The sequence below is a fragment of the Eutrigla gurnardus genome (genome assembly GCF_963514095.1).
Source record: "Eutrigla gurnardus genome assembly, chromosome: 1".
NCBI classification, from domain to species: Eukaryota; Metazoa; Chordata; class Actinopteri; order Perciformes; family Triglidae; genus Eutrigla; species Eutrigla gurnardus.
In genome coordinates, this window is record NC_139915.1 from 19,705,798 (window position 1) to 19,722,256 (window position 16,459).

General features: G+C 43.6%; 1 long non-coding RNA gene across 1 annotated transcript; it reads left to right on the forward strand.

Annotated features, from left to right (window-relative positions):
• The first annotated feature begins 4,453 nt into the window (after positions 1 to 4,453).
• Positions 4,454 to 14,231, forward strand: LOC311012139. Its single transcript, XR_014596993.1, has 3 exons — positions 4,454 to 4,538; positions 13,693 to 13,927; positions 14,096 to 14,231. It is a non-coding gene; the product is annotated as an uncharacterized lncRNA (long non-coding RNA).
• The last annotated feature ends 2,228 nt before the right edge of the window (positions 14,232 to 16,459 follow it).

Sequence of the window (16,459 nt, forward strand, 5' to 3'; positions counted from 1 at the left end):
GGTGGTATTAACAGAAGCAATAGTATCAACAGTAGTAGTCCATGGCAGCAGGCACAGCCACGCCGAGATGGATCCATCCCAACCACGTCGCCGTAGACCAGAAAGCAGGAGTAGTTGAGCAGTCACACAGCGGGCAGGTGGAGCTACAATGTGGTGTTTCCAGCATCAGGCCAGTTAGCAGTCTGCATCGGTCAGGACCTCAGTTGACTCTGCTGGACCAGAAAGCATAGCCAGACTAGTCAAGTTAGTGACAGTAGAGATGCTGATTTTAGTCAATTACTTTAATTAAAATTACAGGCGGTAAGAGGCAAACAAGACCACAACATCGGTGCAGTCCGGATCAGGTTCCACCACGGTCCAGGGAGACCTGCTAGGCAAGAGAGCACAGGGACTCCGGGGGAACATACACAGAGAGAGCGCGAGAGAGAGAGAGAGAGAGAGAGAGAGAGAGAGAGAGAGAGAGAGAGAGAGGCTCAGTGTGCCACTATAATCCCCCAGCAGTCTAGGCCTATAGCAGCTTAACCAAGAGCTGGCTCAGGGCAAACCTGAGCCAGCCCTAGCTATAAGCGGTGTCAAAGAGAAAGGTTTTAAGCCTACTCTTAAATGTGGGAACAGTGTCTGCCTCACGAACCAGAACCGGAAGACGGTTCCACAGAAGAGGAGCTTGATGGCTGAAAGCTCTGGCCCCTGTTCTAATTTTGGAGACTTTAGGAACTACAAGTAACCCTTTATTCTGAGAGCGTAGTGCTCTAGGAGGACAGTAGGGTTTAATGAGCTCTTTAAGATATGATGGTGCCTGACCATTAAGAGCCTTGTAAGTGAGGAGAAGGATTTTAAATTCTATTCTGGATTTTACTGGCAGCCAGTGCAGAGAAGCTAATACAGTAGAAATGTGATCCCTTCTTCTGGTTTTAGTCAGAACACGAGCTGCAGCATTCTGGACCAGCTGGAGAGAATTAAGAGATTTATTAGAGCAGCCTGATAATAAAGAATTACAATAGTCCAGCCTTGAGGTAACAAATGCATGGACGAGTTTTTCTGCATCTTTTTGAGACAGCATTGGCCTAACGTTAGTAATGTTACGCAGGTGAAAGTAGGCTGTCCTCGTGGTTTGTTTAATATGCGAGTCAAAGGACAGGTCCTGATCAAAGATAACTCCAAGGTTTCTTACAGTAGTATTTGAGGCGATGGCAATCCCATCAATAGTCGCTATATCTTTAGACAGCGAGCTTTGGGGGAGTTTAGGCCCAAGTACAATAACTTCCGTTTTATCGGAGTTTAACATCAGGAAATTGCAGGTCATCCAGGATTTTATGTCATCCACACATGCCTGGAGTTTAACTAGCTGATTGGTTTCTTCAGGCTTGATCGATAGATATAACTGAGTATCATCAGCATAACAATGGAAGTTTATAGAGTGTCCTCTAATAATGTTGCCTAAAGGAAGCATATATAAGTTGAAAAAAATTGGTCCGAGCACAGAACCTTGAGGAACACCGTATTTAACTTCAGTGTGCCTGGAGGATTTTTCATTGACATGCACAAACTGAGATCGATTGGATAAATAGGACTTAAACCAGCTTAATGCATTTCCTTTGATGGCAATTCATTTTTCCAGTCTACATATTAGAATCTCATGGTTAATGGTGTCAAATGCAGCACTAAGATCTAGCAGAACAAGTACAGAAACCAGTCCTTTGTCAGAAGCAATAAGAAGGTCATTTGTAATTTTTACCAGAGCTGTCTCTGTGCTATGATGTACTCTAAATCCTGACTGGAAGTCCTCAAGTAGACTGTTATTGTTGAGAAAGTCACACAGCTGATTGGCGACTACTTTCTCAAGGATCTTAGAGAGAAAAGGAAGATTTGATATTGGCTGTCATTTACAACGTCCACATGGACATTAAAATCCCCCACAATAATTACTTTATCTGATTTAAGGACTTAACTTGATAGCAACTCAGAGAATTCAGATAGGAATTCAGAGTATGGACCAGGAGCACGATACACAATAACAAACAGAATTGGCTGCATTGTTTTCCAGTTTGGGTGCGAAAGGCTGAGAATCAGACTCTCAAATGAGTTATAATTTAGTTTTGGTTTCGGATTGATTGACAGGCTTGAATAAAAAATGGCTGCAACTCCTCCTCCACGTCTGCTGCCTCGAGATATATGAGTATTAATATGGCTGGGAGGACTAGCTTCGTTTAAGCAAACATAGTCTTCATCACGCAGCCAGGTTTCAGTCAGGCAGAATAAATCAATATGATTATCTGATATTAAGTCGTTGACTAATACTGCTTTGGATGAGAGAGATCTAATGTTTAAGAGTCCACATGTAATTCTCTTATTTTGTTTTACTACATCGGAAGTGCTAATTTTTATTAGGTTTTCATGTGAAAATTCTCTTCTGTTTGACCTGATTAATTTGGTTGGTCGGGGGACAGACACCATTCTTATGTGGTTTTGGTTTTGGGTGGGTGACTGCTCTAAAGGAGACGCAGAGAGGTGTGTAAGACTGCAACTCTGCTTCCTGGTCTCAACACTGGTTTGTCATGTTCTAGGACTACCAATGAGATCAGCGATGTTTCTAGATAGGAGAGCAGCTCCATCCAAAGTGGGGTGGATGCCATCTCTCCTGATCAGACCAGGTTTTCCCCAGAAAGGCTGCCAATTATTAACGAAGCCCACATCGTTATCTGGACACCACCTCGACAGCCAGCGGTGGAAAGATGACATGTGGCTATACATGTCATCACTAGTAAAGTTTGGCAGGGGACCAGAGAAAACTACGGAGTCCGACATCGTTTCATATTCACACACCGAGCCAACATTAATTTTAGTGACCTCCGATTGGCGTAATCGGGTGTCATTAACGCCGACGTGAATAACAATCTTACTGTATTTACGTTTATCCTTAGCCAGCAGTTTCAATTGAGCTTCGATGTCGCCCGCTCTGGCCCCTGGGACACATTTGACTATGGTCGCTGGTGTCGCTATTTTCACGTGTCTCACTATGGAGCTACCAATGACCAGAGTTGGCTTCTCAGCGGGTGTGTCGCTGAGTGGGGAAAATCGATTGGACACGTGAACATGGTGGTTAACCGTGGGCTTCGGTTTAGAACTATGCCTCCTTCGGACATTCACCCAGCCTCCCGGCTGCTCAGGGTTTGCCGAGGGACGGCTAGCTGCTATGCTATGTCGGTCCGCACCATGTACAGCTAGCGTCAGCTGGCTGGTTACAGCGGCAGCCGACGGAGGATTGTTGGTGCGGAACCGCGCTTCCAAATCATTCATCCTCGCCTCCAAAGCAAAAAGTGAACTACATTTATTACATGTACCGTTATCAGTAAAGGAGGCAGAGTAGTAGCTAAACATCAGACACACCGGGCAGGAGAGAAGAGAAGGAGGACAGGGAAAGAGAGAAGCCATCGTAGCTGCTAGGCTAGCTGTTGCGCTAAAGTAGCTAGCAGAGATAGCGCGTAAACAATAGCAAATTTTGCGAGGCAACTCAGAGAGTGAGCGATGTGTCTGCTGAAGCAGGGATAGCGTGTGCTTAGTTTAAACTTGGCGGTAGTAAGCCGCTGAACAGGGAAACTACGTTAAATTAACAGAGTTAGGCTAGAGAGAAAAACACAGGCTGTATCCGAAACCGCATACTATACTGCTAGTACGTACTGATTTGGCCAAAATGTAGTATGCAGTATGCAGTATGCAAACAAAAGCAAAATCTGCAGTATGCGAAAAGTTCCCGGATGTCGTACTGATTCAGAGAATATTTCCAGTATGCATCCGACCAGTCTACTCTGCCTACTGTTTCCCACAATGCAATGCGCTGGAGCCTGGATAAATCGAGTAATGGCGGAGCAAGAGAGCGGTGCAGGGGAATACAAATGTAAGTATCACATTTAAATTGTCTCCTTCTTAATTTGGTGTACGCGAGTGATCAGAAAACAATTAAACACTAATGTAACGTTACGTATCGTGTTTTATTTCTTTTTAATTAGGGACAGAGCAGGACACGGAGCGGCTGATCGAGTGGCGCGCAGCCAACGACAGCCTTTTTAGTGGAAGGCGAAATGCCGCCCAAAAGGGTTGCAAGTAAGTTTGGTTGTTAATAGTTGAATAATTGAATAGTTAAGTATATAAAAGCGAAATAGTTTACATGTTACGGCGCGCATTTCTGTCACGGTGCCGCTGAGACGAGGGACAGTCGGTAGGGATATCGGTTCGTGGGCGCTGATGTTGCTCGGGAGAGGGAGGGACAGAGGGAGACGTGGTAGCTCCTGCAATAAGTCAGTTAACCATCATAATTACTCCGAAGCCGTTTAATGAAGGCGATAGTCTTACATAATTCATCTTGTCGTGCTCCTCTGTTAGATTTTAGAATTATAATAATAATTGGATTAACTTGTTGTTGAAGTAACTACGTTTATTTTATTTTATTCAGAGAGTTTGTCAGAGTGAATGCCTTGGTGGGGAAGGTGGAGCCCACCAAGGTAAAAAGAAAATGGGAGAACCTGAAACAAAAATATAAGGTAAGTTATCAAGCTGGCAAAGTGGCCTCCACACGTTCTGTTAGACCTTCTGCAGTGCAATCACTTGTCAACATAGAGGTACACAAGACATGTTAAATTAGAACATATAAAAGATAAATGAGGTTGTATAAATGTTTAAGATGCTTCTTGTGTGTGTGTGTGTGTGTGTGTGTGTGTGTGTGTATGTGTGTGTATATTGTGTTGTGTAGGAGTTGAAAGCCCCCAAGACGGGAGTAAGCACAGAGGGAGGAGAGGCCACTGCCGCATCCTGGAGGTGGTTTAAATTGATGGATGAGTTTTTGGGCCGGAGGCCCAGCATTGTGCCTCCGGTCTCAATTGATTCATCCAGCCAGGATGTGGTAGTGGCCTCTCCTCCCTCTCCAAGGGAAGCCACCTCAGAGCCACCAGTGGCCAAGAGGAAGAGGGGTCCGAGTGGCTTCAGCTCTTCTCTCAAGTTTCAGAGAAGGATGAGGAGAGGGAAAGAATATGTATGGAGAGGGAGGAAAGACGAGAAAGAGAAGCACTGGAGAGAGAGGAGAGGAAGGAGAGAGAGCAATTGGAGAGAGAAGACAAGAGGGAAAGAGAGCAGCTGGAGAGAGAGGAGAGGAAGGAGAGAGAGCGATTGGAGAGAGAGAAGACAAGAGGGGGAGAGAGCAGCTGGAGAGAGAGGAGAGGAAGGAGAGAGCGCGATTGGAGAGACAAGAGAAGAGGGAGAGAGAATGGAGAGAGTGGACTGAGCACAGAGAGAAAGAAAATGCAGAAAGGGAGGAGAGAAGGGAGAAGTCATTGATGCTGATGTTGGAGAAAGTTTTTAAAAAATAAATTGCATTTGTCTGTTTATATTTGTTTCTAGTGTCACTGGTGTTCAAATTATGTCATCCCAGAAAACATATTCATATAACATTTATGCAAGATGTCATATAACAGTATGACATCTTGCATAAATGTTATTGTATGTTATATTTTGTATCACAATGAAGGTGGATGAGGCACATTGTTTAAAAAAAAAAGATTTTGGGAGAACACGCATGACATTAATTGCCTAGTTGCTAATACTGTTTTGAGAATGGTTACTATTAACCCTCAGGTACATTTCCAAATATTCCTTAACCGTTACTTTGCCGTCCTATTTTTGAAGAAAAGGCTGAAAACGACATACCCAAAGTAAAATGGTTACTGTTTTTGAACCCCTATGACTACAGGCACAAAGCTGAGCATTCCTGAAAGATAACCCTTTGAATTTTCTTGATGTGTTACTGACACTGAGTTACTGCAGCTGGAAATTGCAATTTTTTTGCCTCGCCTAAATTATTTTTCTTTTTGAATGAAACAAGTTAGCTGTGGCTGTTATATATAGGCCTAAAAGTTGAATGAAGCCACAGCGACAAGCCTGACCAAAAACTGGTAGAAAGTAGATAAAAAGACACCCAAAAATTAGCTTTGCAAGTGCAGTGTTGTAGGGCAATGTCAGACGGAGCTGCATCTGGAACAAGTGTTCCAGGTGAGATTATGGGTATTTTTAGGTATATAATTCTACTTTTTTTTGTTTTGTTTATTTCACCAGTTCTACAACTACTACTAATAAAACCAACATTTTTTTAATGTTTTTTGTACATAACAGCCTTCTGTAATGAGACGCTGCATAACTATCATATCTGCAGGTCACAGTCTGACCTTTCTGAGCTGCTGCGCTCTCAGCCTCAAGCCCCCTCCCCTCATGTAACATACCGCTGGAATCGTAAGCTCATTGGCTATAAGACCTGTCAGTCAAAAATGTACTCCTCTGCCTATTGGCTCTCTGCCTGGGGATTCTCGTGGTTGGTCAGCCGAGAGGCAGTGACGCACTGGCTCTCTTGATGGACAGATTTTTCAGCCAATCCGGATCGCAGAATCATGGAAGGGGGCTTGTTTTGTCGCCAAGAAGCTAGGGAATCCGGAAATCGAAGTGTTGTTGTTAGCCCGTGATCGAATAGCGATATCTAGCTATAAACAATATTTTGTTCAGAAACTCACAACGGGGTGGGCAGCGGACTGTGAATGGACAGGAGATGGCAGAAGGAAGTGACGGATCAGGAAACGAGTTAGGAATGGAGCTCAGTGGCGGGGGAATTGAAAGCTGGAGTGAGGAGAAAGCGGGGAAAGCCAGGCGAAAACGCAAGAAAAAAGGAAGGAGCTCAATATCAGAAGAAACAGATACTGAGCAAGCGAGACAGGGCGAGGAAGAGCACAAAGTAATCGTCAGGCTGGAACAAGAAGGTGCATCATTCGCTGAGTGTAACCCGGTTCTCCTTACCAAGGGAATAAACAATCTAGTGGGAGAGGTAAAGAGTGCGAAAGTTCTGCGCAGTGGAGCACTGTTGATTTTTTGCAGAGACAGCGCACAACTTGGGAAAGCTATTAGGCTGAATAAGATCGAGGGGAAAAAAGTTCAAGCTACGATTGCTAAGGGTGGGGGTCTCACCCGAGGAGTGATTTTTGGTATCCCACTGAGTGTGTCTGCTGAACAGATTAAAGAAAATGTGAAGGGTGCAAGCGTGAGGGAAGTCAGACGCCTAAAAACTACTCGTGAGGGCCAAAAATGTGACAATTTGTCGGTGTTGCTCACGTTTGATGAGGACCGACTCCCTGCTAAAGTGTTTATCGGATACATGAGCTATGATGTTAGACTCTATGTTCCTCCGCCGCTAAGGTGCTTTAAATGCCAGAAATATGGGCATGTAGCGGCAGTATGCAAGGGTAAACAAAGGTGTGGGAGATGTGCAGGGGAGCATGAATACGGGAAGTGTGAAACAGGAGCTAAACTTAAGTGCTGTAACTGCGGAGGGGAGCACACCTCTGCATATAGAGGGTGTGAAGTCAGTAAGAGAGCAGAAGAGGTGCAGCGAGTGAAAACATCCCAAGGGGTCACATACGCGGAAGCGGTCAGAAAGGTGGGGATGCAGCCAAATGGCAGTAGTGTTAAGATAGCAGACAGGCCTGAAATGAGAACATGTGAGGGATGCAGAAGAGTTAAAGAAGACACGCTGATTGTGGAGAAAAGGCAGTTCATACTGTTCATGGTTGATGTAATTAATTGTACTGCGCAAACTCAAAAATCAAAATAATAGTGAAAGCAGCAGAGAAATATCTGGGAATTGAGGCCATTGGGTGGGAGGAAGTGGAGGACAAGTTGAAGGCAGGTTTACCCAGCTTGCAGATACCGTCACAATCATCTGTATGGGGTGGTGGATCTTCATGGTCTTAAAGGAAAACACCACCGCATTTCCATACTGAACTATGTTCTGCTCTGATGTTAGACGAGGTGATACATACCTCCCTCTCCTCTGTGCGTGCACTCAATGGCTCTTGAGCGCACTCCGCGCAGCGCTAATTTGCTAGCATGTAGCTTGTCCTTAGGATCCAAAGGGGGGTGAAGTTAGAAGCGACCAAGCACTTCCACGTTGTCCCTATTTAAATACGGTTACGTGAGTAGTTACACGACCCAAGTTTGGTTACACAAAATGAAACATGCTAATTTTTCTAAGCGGATAACAACGATAACTATATAGTATGGCGGAATAACAACTGGAAGCACTTCGACGTCGGCGCAGTAATATCATCACTCCGCTCCCCCTCTTACTTCCGTCAATAGAACCTACGTGACCTGCACGCCGTCGCCTGCACCAGCTGTAGTAGTTTGTGCACAGTTGAGGAAGCATCAGGTTGTAGTAAGATAGTTTGTGAACAATCAAACATCATGGTTATAACGTGGATCGTACAGGGTTGTGAAAACAAGCAGAAGGTATATAGTCCCGTCATGTTTTGAGTGATGATATTACTGCGCCGACGTCGAAGTGCTTCCAGTTGTTATTCCGCCATACTATATAGTTATCCTTGTTATCCGCTTATAAAAATTGGCATGTTTCATTTTGTGTAACCAAACTTGGGTCGTGTAACTACTCACGTAACCGTATTTAAATAGGGACAACGTGGAAGTGCTTGGTCGCTTCTAACTTCACCCCCCGTTGGATCCTAAGGACAAGCTACATGCTAGCAAATTAGCGCTGCGCGGAGTGCGCTCAAGAGCCATTTAGTGCACGCACAGAGGAGAGGGAGGTATGTATCACCTCGTCTAACATCAGAGCAGAACATAGTTCAGTATGGAAATGCGGTGGTGTTTTCCTTTAAGTATATTGCAGTGGAATGCAAGAAGTCTTGTAGCTAATGGGCAGGAGTTTAAGAAGTTTGTTTCAGGTCTGCAGGATAAACCCAGTATAATCTGTATTCAAGAAACATGGCTGAGAGCGCAATGGGATTTCATAATACACGGATACACGGCTATAAGAAATGACAGGAAGATGGGGAAAGGTGGTGGGGTGGCTACTTTTGTCAGAAATGAAATAAGGTTTAGTACTGTCCAATTAGGGAGCGAATGTGAGTCCATAATAATTAAGGTTTGGACAGGCAAATATGAGCTATCAATAATTAATTACTATAATCCATGTAACAAACTGAGTATAGATATACTGAATATGGTGATGGGGGAAGTGCAGGGGAAAGTAGTGTGGTGCGGAGATTTCAATGCACACAGCACTCTATGGGGAAGTGAGAGAACTGACACAAATGGCTCAATAGTAGAAGAATTTATAGAAGATAAAGGATTAGTAAGTATGAATGACGGGAGGGGAACAAGGTATGACTGTGTTCAAAACAAAGAAAGTGTGATTGATTTAACGCTGATGTCAAATGAAATGGCTGGTGTCACTGCATGGGAGGTGTTAAGTGAAACATTAATGGGTAGTGATCACTATCCAATCACTATTAAGATTGGAATAGAGCTGCAACGGGAGGAAGACATGAGATTGCCAAGATGGAAAATTGATAAAGCTAACTGGGAGCTTTTCCGGGCAGCGTGTAGAAACAGATTTGAACAATTACATAAAGAGGAATGGACAGATGTGGAGGAGTTGAATAAGGAAGTAGTCACAGCTGTAATACAATCAGCAAATGAGTCAATACCAAAAACATCAGGGTGCAGAAGTAAAAAGAATGTGCCGTGGTGGGATGAAAATTGCAGACAGGCAATAAGAGAACGGAATAGGGCATTTAGGCTATTAAAGAAACATCATTCAATGGGGTCATTAGTGCAGTATAAAAGGTCACAAGCAGTGGTTAGGAAAACTGTTAGAGCAGCTAAGCGTGCATGCTGGCGGCAATATTGTAGTAAGATAGGTTGGGAGGTACAGCTGTCGGAGGTTTGGGGAATGATCAGGAAAATGAGTGGAATAAGAAGGAATATAACAATCCCAGTATTAACAAGTAACAGTAGAACAGCGGTTAGTGGTTTAGAAAAAGCGACGCTATTGGCGGAAACACTAGTCAAAGTTCACAGTTCAGAAAACTTATCAGCAGAGGCTAGGCAACAAAGGAATACTATGCTAGCACAAAACACCTGGGTTAACAGGAAAAAACCCACAACAGAAGAGTACCTGGATCTTCCATTCAGTATGTACGAGTTAAAGTGGATCATCCCCAGCACCCGGCAGTCAGCGCCAGGGAAAGATGATATCTGCAACTGTATGTTAGACAACATGGATGACAGGTCACTAGAGGTAATATTAAAATTGATTAATAAAGTATGGGAGTCAGGGGAGATTCCAGCTGCATGGAAACACTCGATTATAGTGCCAATCTTAAAACCAGGCAAAGTTGCATCAGACCCGTCAAACTATAGACCTATTGCTCTTACATCTCAATTAGGGAAAACTATGGAAAAGATGGTTACAGAGAGGTTGATGTACTTCATAGAAAGTAGAGACCTTATGTCCTCGTGTCAGAGTGGGTTTCGCAAAGGGAGAAATACAATGGATTCAGTGTTGTGCCTAGAATCAGAAATTAGGAAAGCTCAGACAAATAAAGAGATGGTGGTTGCTGTGTTCTTTGACATAGAGAAAGCATATGACATGCTGTGGAAAGAGGGCCTGCAAATTAAACTGGATAAGTTAGGAGTGGGAGGGAAGCTATATAACTGGGTGTTGGGCTTCCTGTTTGGGAGGACGATAGAGGTCAGAGTAGGGAATGAGTATTCACCAGTATGTATGGTTGAAAACGGAACGCCACAGGGAAGTGTCTGCAGTCCAATACTCTTCAACTGCATGATTAATGACATCTTTGACGAGGTGGGGGGAGGAATAAGTAAATCACTATTTGCTGATGATGGGGCATTATGGGTAAGGGGGAGGAATCTAAAATATCTACAGAAGAAGTTGCAGACAGCGGTTGACGCAGTGGAACAGTGGGCAAATAGGTGGGGATTTAAGCTGTCAATTGTTGTGGAAATAATCAATCTGCCCAATAAAGATCAACAACCAGGATCTGCTTGCTCTCCGAGGTTTATTCCACTAAGTATTCTAATCTGCAGAGAAGGATCACCCCTGCCTTCTGATACAAAGGTTCAGACTCAGCAGGAACGACCCTGAGTCCAACAACAGTCTCCCTTTTAAGGAGGAGGAACCAAAGGACGGATCATGTCCTATCTTACAAAGACAAGATGTACAGGCAAGGTCAAGATTTACAGAACACAGGCGTCACAGTCCTGAAATTATCTTATGTCAATGTGGCACTCATGTTCATATCATCTACAAACAGACATTCATTTCCGTCATAGCGTAACAGTCACAAAAGGAGATGCGGATGGCGTCAGCCTGACAAATATTCTGATTATAAAGTACTAACATCCAAAATTCCCATTACAGTTGCAAAAACTCAAGTGATATGTTTCGCAAAACGCCATAAAGACATATCAATAAGGTTATATGGGAAAACACTGGAGCAAGTCAAAGTCATTCGTTTTTTGGGTGTCCTGTTTGATGAAAAGCTCACCTGAAGAGAACACATTGAGAGGACAAAAGACAAATGTAAAAATGTTAATAACCTTTTGAGATGCCTGTCAGGTCGTGATTGGGGTGCAACCAGGGAATCTCTATTAAATATATACCAAACCATGATGAGAACCAGATGAGACTATGGGAGTGTTGCGTATATGTCAGCAGCACAAAGTCTTCTTAAGAAGCTGGATGTGGAGCAGGCTAAAGGACTCAGGGTATGTAGTGGGGCATTTAAGACCTCCCCAGTTGCAGCTCTGCAGGTTGAGATGGGGGAAGAGCCATTAAGAATAAGAAGGGTAAAGCTCATGTTGGCATACTGGGTTCACCTGCAGGGCCATAAAAGATCTCACCCAGCAAAGGCTATATTAGAGGACTGCTCAGAGCATGATAAGTCGAACTTCTGGAGCTTAGGCTGGGTTGGAAATGCTAAGGCAGAAAGTGTTGGCTTGTGCAACATGCAGTATACTCCTAATGTTTCATTACCAGAAATTCCTCCCTGGCTGTTCCCGATGCCATCAGTGGACTTTAATATCCAACAGAAGATCAAAAATAAGTCAAAGCAAGGAGTTACCCTCTCCTTACAGCAGCGGCCCGCATGCGGGCCGTTTTGCACTAGTTTTCGCTTCGTCCGTTTAATCGCATATTATTTTAAATGCTTCTGCGTCATATTACACATCATTTGAAAGCTACGAGTCTCGCAAATCGAACAAAGTAAGCCGTTTTAGGCTCACGGAAAACACATCAAAAGCAAACACAGCATGTGTGCAAGGAGTGCACAGAAACAAGACCAGCGTTCCCTACCTTTCGAGCTGTCTGGATGTCCAAAATTAACAGGAAGCATGCTAATCCTTATATCCAGAGAACGGTAAGAGTCCAACGAACAAAAGTAGCCACTTCGTTTAGTCCCACGAGCACGGTAACTCCGGTAGTCATCCATAACACGCCATGTGTTGACGTTGTGAGTTTCTTCTTCTTCTTCTGTTGGATTTGATTGGCGGCTGGCATCCAGTTTACAGGTGCATTGCCGCCACCTACCGGACTGGAGTGTGGTACATTCGATGTGCAGTTAGGATAGATGACAAAAGGAAAAAAAAAATTGGAAATAAATAAATATAATATAATATATATATATATATATATATATATATATATATATATATATATATATATATATATATATATATATATATATATATACACCTATACATATTAATAGTAATAATATACATAAATAAATGTTTAAACCCTATCCATTAATCCTGTTTCCCTCAAGTACTTGCTCACATACCTGCTAATGCTTTCTGATCTTTGCAACATGTTCCCTACCGTGAAGCTCACTTTTTCCCTATGCATTGCTGCTTTTAGTTCTTTCCTCTCTCTCTCATAACCCTTGCATTCCATGAGAACGTGTTGCACAGATTCAGGTTGTTAACACATTCTGCATTCACCAGTAGGATGTTTGCCGATTTGGTGTAGCGTGCTGTTAAGCACCGTGTGTCCTAATCTGAGGCGGGTAATGACCACCTCCTCCTTCCTGCTCCTGCCCACCATTCCTCCTTTCCCCACCTGTTTTTGTATATTGTAGAAGTGTCTTCCGGTCTCATTTGTATCTCAGTAATCCTGCCAGACTTTTCGCATTTGTGATTTAATGATTGTCTTTCCTTCTGCTTTCCCTAGTGGGATGTTGATGTTTACTGCTTGTGACCTGAGTGCTTGTTTTGCAAGTATGTCTGCATCCTCATTGCCGTCAACGCCTGCATGAGCAGGAACCCATAGAAATCTGACCGTTCTCCCCCTATTGTGAAAGCTGTATAACTTTTGGTGGATCTCCATGATCAGATCTTGCCTGCATGACTTCATGGTCTTAATACTGTTGAGGGCTGCCCAGCTATCTGATGCTATGAGTGCTTTGGTCCTGTTGTTTCCCCCTAACCATCTCAGTGCAAGCGTGATAGCCAGGAGTTCAACTGTATATACTGATGCGTTGTCTGTTGCACGCTCCTTAATTGCCACTTTATATTCCGGAATGTACACCGCAGCTCCGGTACGCCCAGTTTCTGGCTCTTTTGATCCGTCTGTAAATATTGCTATTGTGTTTGCATAATTCTGTTCGATATACTTTTGAACCACGACTCCAGTAACTAAAAACATCCTGGCGAGGCAGATTCTATTTGTATAGTAGATTTTATTTTTACAGATTGTCTTCACAGGGCTTATACTTATGTCAACTATATACAAAATAATATATACAAATAAATTCTTTGTGACTAATAGTCATGCTCCTGCAGTGCAGGGATGACGGCTCCAGGAGCTGAGACCTCTGCTGCCAGTCTGTCTCTGACATTGTCCCCTGGCATTTGGTCTCCGGGCTGGTATGCCTGCTCCTCCTCGTCTCCATGGTCCACCCCTTCCTCCACATCTGGCTCCACCAAATCCCCGTTGTGGATGGAGAGGTTGTGGAGGAAGGCACAGGTGGACACCACCACCGGGACAAAGGTAGATTTAACCTACAGAAACAAAGAGGTGAGTTATGTAACTGCATCAAACCAAAATCATTTTAATCCTAATTTATTAAAATGCTGTGTAAACTATTTTTTTTTTACCTGTACTTCTGTATAATGTACTGCTCAGCTGTCAGCCATTACGTACTAGTTACATTTACACACATCTTATGCTCTCTTTTACCTCAAGAGCCTTCAGGAAGATGCTGCGCCACCGGGTTTTCATCATCCCAAATGCCCTCTCCACCACACATCTGGCCCTGGAATGATGCCGATTGTACCTGGCCTGCACAGGATTCTGCACCGGCTCCCTGTACGGGGTTATGAGGGAGATAGGTGTCGCCAGGCAGGGATAACCCCCATCCCCAAGGAAGTAATTAGGCCTATTATCATCCTGTTAAATATTGATTTACCATCCATACCAGTGAATGTGTTCAGGAAGAAACCCTTATGATCACAGACCGCCTGAAGCTGGATCGAGTGGAAAAGCTTCCTGTGTAAAAAGAACAATTAAAAAAAATCACTAAATAGTTCACATTAACATTAGAGCTGCAACAATTAATCGATTAATTGAACAATAATCGATTATTAAATTAATCGTCAACTATTTTGATACTCAAAGTGTCGGTTTGAGTAGAAAAAAGATGTCCAAATTCTCTGATTCTAGCTTCTTACATGTGAATATTTCTGGTTTCTTTGTTCCTTTATGACAATAAACTGAGTATCTCTTTGGTTTGTGGACAAAACAAGACATTTGAGGATGTCATCGTGTGGTTTGGGAAACAGTGATTGATATTTTTCAACATTTTTTTAACATTTTATTGACCAAACAACTAATCGATTCATTATTTAAATAACCTTCAGATTAATCAATAATGAAAATAATCGTTAGTTGCAGCCCTAATTAAGATGGGATTAAATAGAACTTTGTATGCAGCATACCTGTTCAGGTAATCATCCTTGTTTGCTGCAGGTGGCTTTATCCTGATGTGCGTCCCGTCGATGCAGCCAACAACACGGCAAAAGGCACGGGAGCCAGCAAGGTGGGCAAAGTCTTCCCCAATGCCCTCCAGCTCATCTGCAGCAGGAAAATGCACCACCCTGGCATAGATGGCCATGATGCTGTCTGCCACCCGATGCACAATATCGTGGACTGTGCTGGTGGGGATATCGAAGGCCTCCGATACCACCCGATACGAGGTGGCACTGGCCAGCCAGTAGAGGAAGACTGCAACCTCCAGGGTGTCTCCCCATCCGTGGTCCTTGCCACACCCCAAAGCCTCGACCAAGGCATTTACTGTCCGCCTTGAAAGGCGGAAGTCTCGCCTTAAGTCCCCCTCTCCCAAGAAGAGGCGGACCACAGGAGTGTGGGCATTTAATCTTAAATATTGCCCTCGAGGCGCAGCCTGTGGGAGCAGGGGCAAATGCTTTTTCTTTGTTGTATCACTTCACATGACTGTTCAAGTTCTCTTATTTTAAGTTAACTGTTTCAAGAAGGCCTTATAAATTGTTTCTTAATAAACGTGTTTATCTCTGAATATTATTTACTGACTTATCTGGCACAACTGTATGCCCAGGTTAAGAACTACAACTGCCCCTAACTGACACTTATAAATGTTTGGTTTACTTACATTGGCTTCATATTCATATTCACATATGATTGAAAGAAGATTCATCCTGGTCCTCTCCCACCTCCGTCTTCTTTGTGCCACATTGTGGCCTCTTACTACTGATAAATATGACATTTACAGTATTTTGCTGTTCTCCTTTGTCTCCCTCAGTTTTTTCCCGCCTCTGCTCACCTTTTATACCGTCCATAAGCCTCGTCATGACGTCATCACATACTCCGGAGCAGTACGGCGTTTATATTTGTTTACATAAGTACAGTGCATAGGCTACTTGATTATTGTGACGAAAGCAATAACGAAAGGTACAATAGAAATCCAGGCTGTTGTAAAAAAAAAAGTACTCTGTTAATTGAAACTTTTTATTAATATTTGGTGATTTCTGTACATGCAGAGCTGCAGAGACAGCGCTATACTGTATACTGTCCACTACAAACAGCGGATAACTGGCTTGCTGTCTCCCTCGGGACGACGACGCATGTTGGCCGGCGGAACACCTCTGGAGACGGGCTGCTGCCTCTGAGACGACCCGCTCCTTCCGGAGCTTCACTTCTCCGAAAACATCGAGGCAAATTACTAAACAGCCGTCATTTGGGTAAACTAACCGCACATTGGGGATCTAAACGGTTACTTTCTCGCATAAAAAAATATTAAAATGTAATAAAGTTACATAATAACAGCGCTACAGCGGGAAATAAAACAGCTTTGCGCCTGTTTTACAACTGCCGCTGCTGGTCGCCACGAAATGCATTGTGGGAAACTTGCATACTGCGGTGTGAACGGCGTCGGTCTGCTGAAGTAGCATACTGAATCCCACATTCAGTACGCAGTATACAGTATATACTAACGCAGTATGTAGTAGGCAGTACGGTAGTGGGCAGTACGGTAGTATGCGGTTTCGGATACAGCAACAGCCTGTAGCGACTATC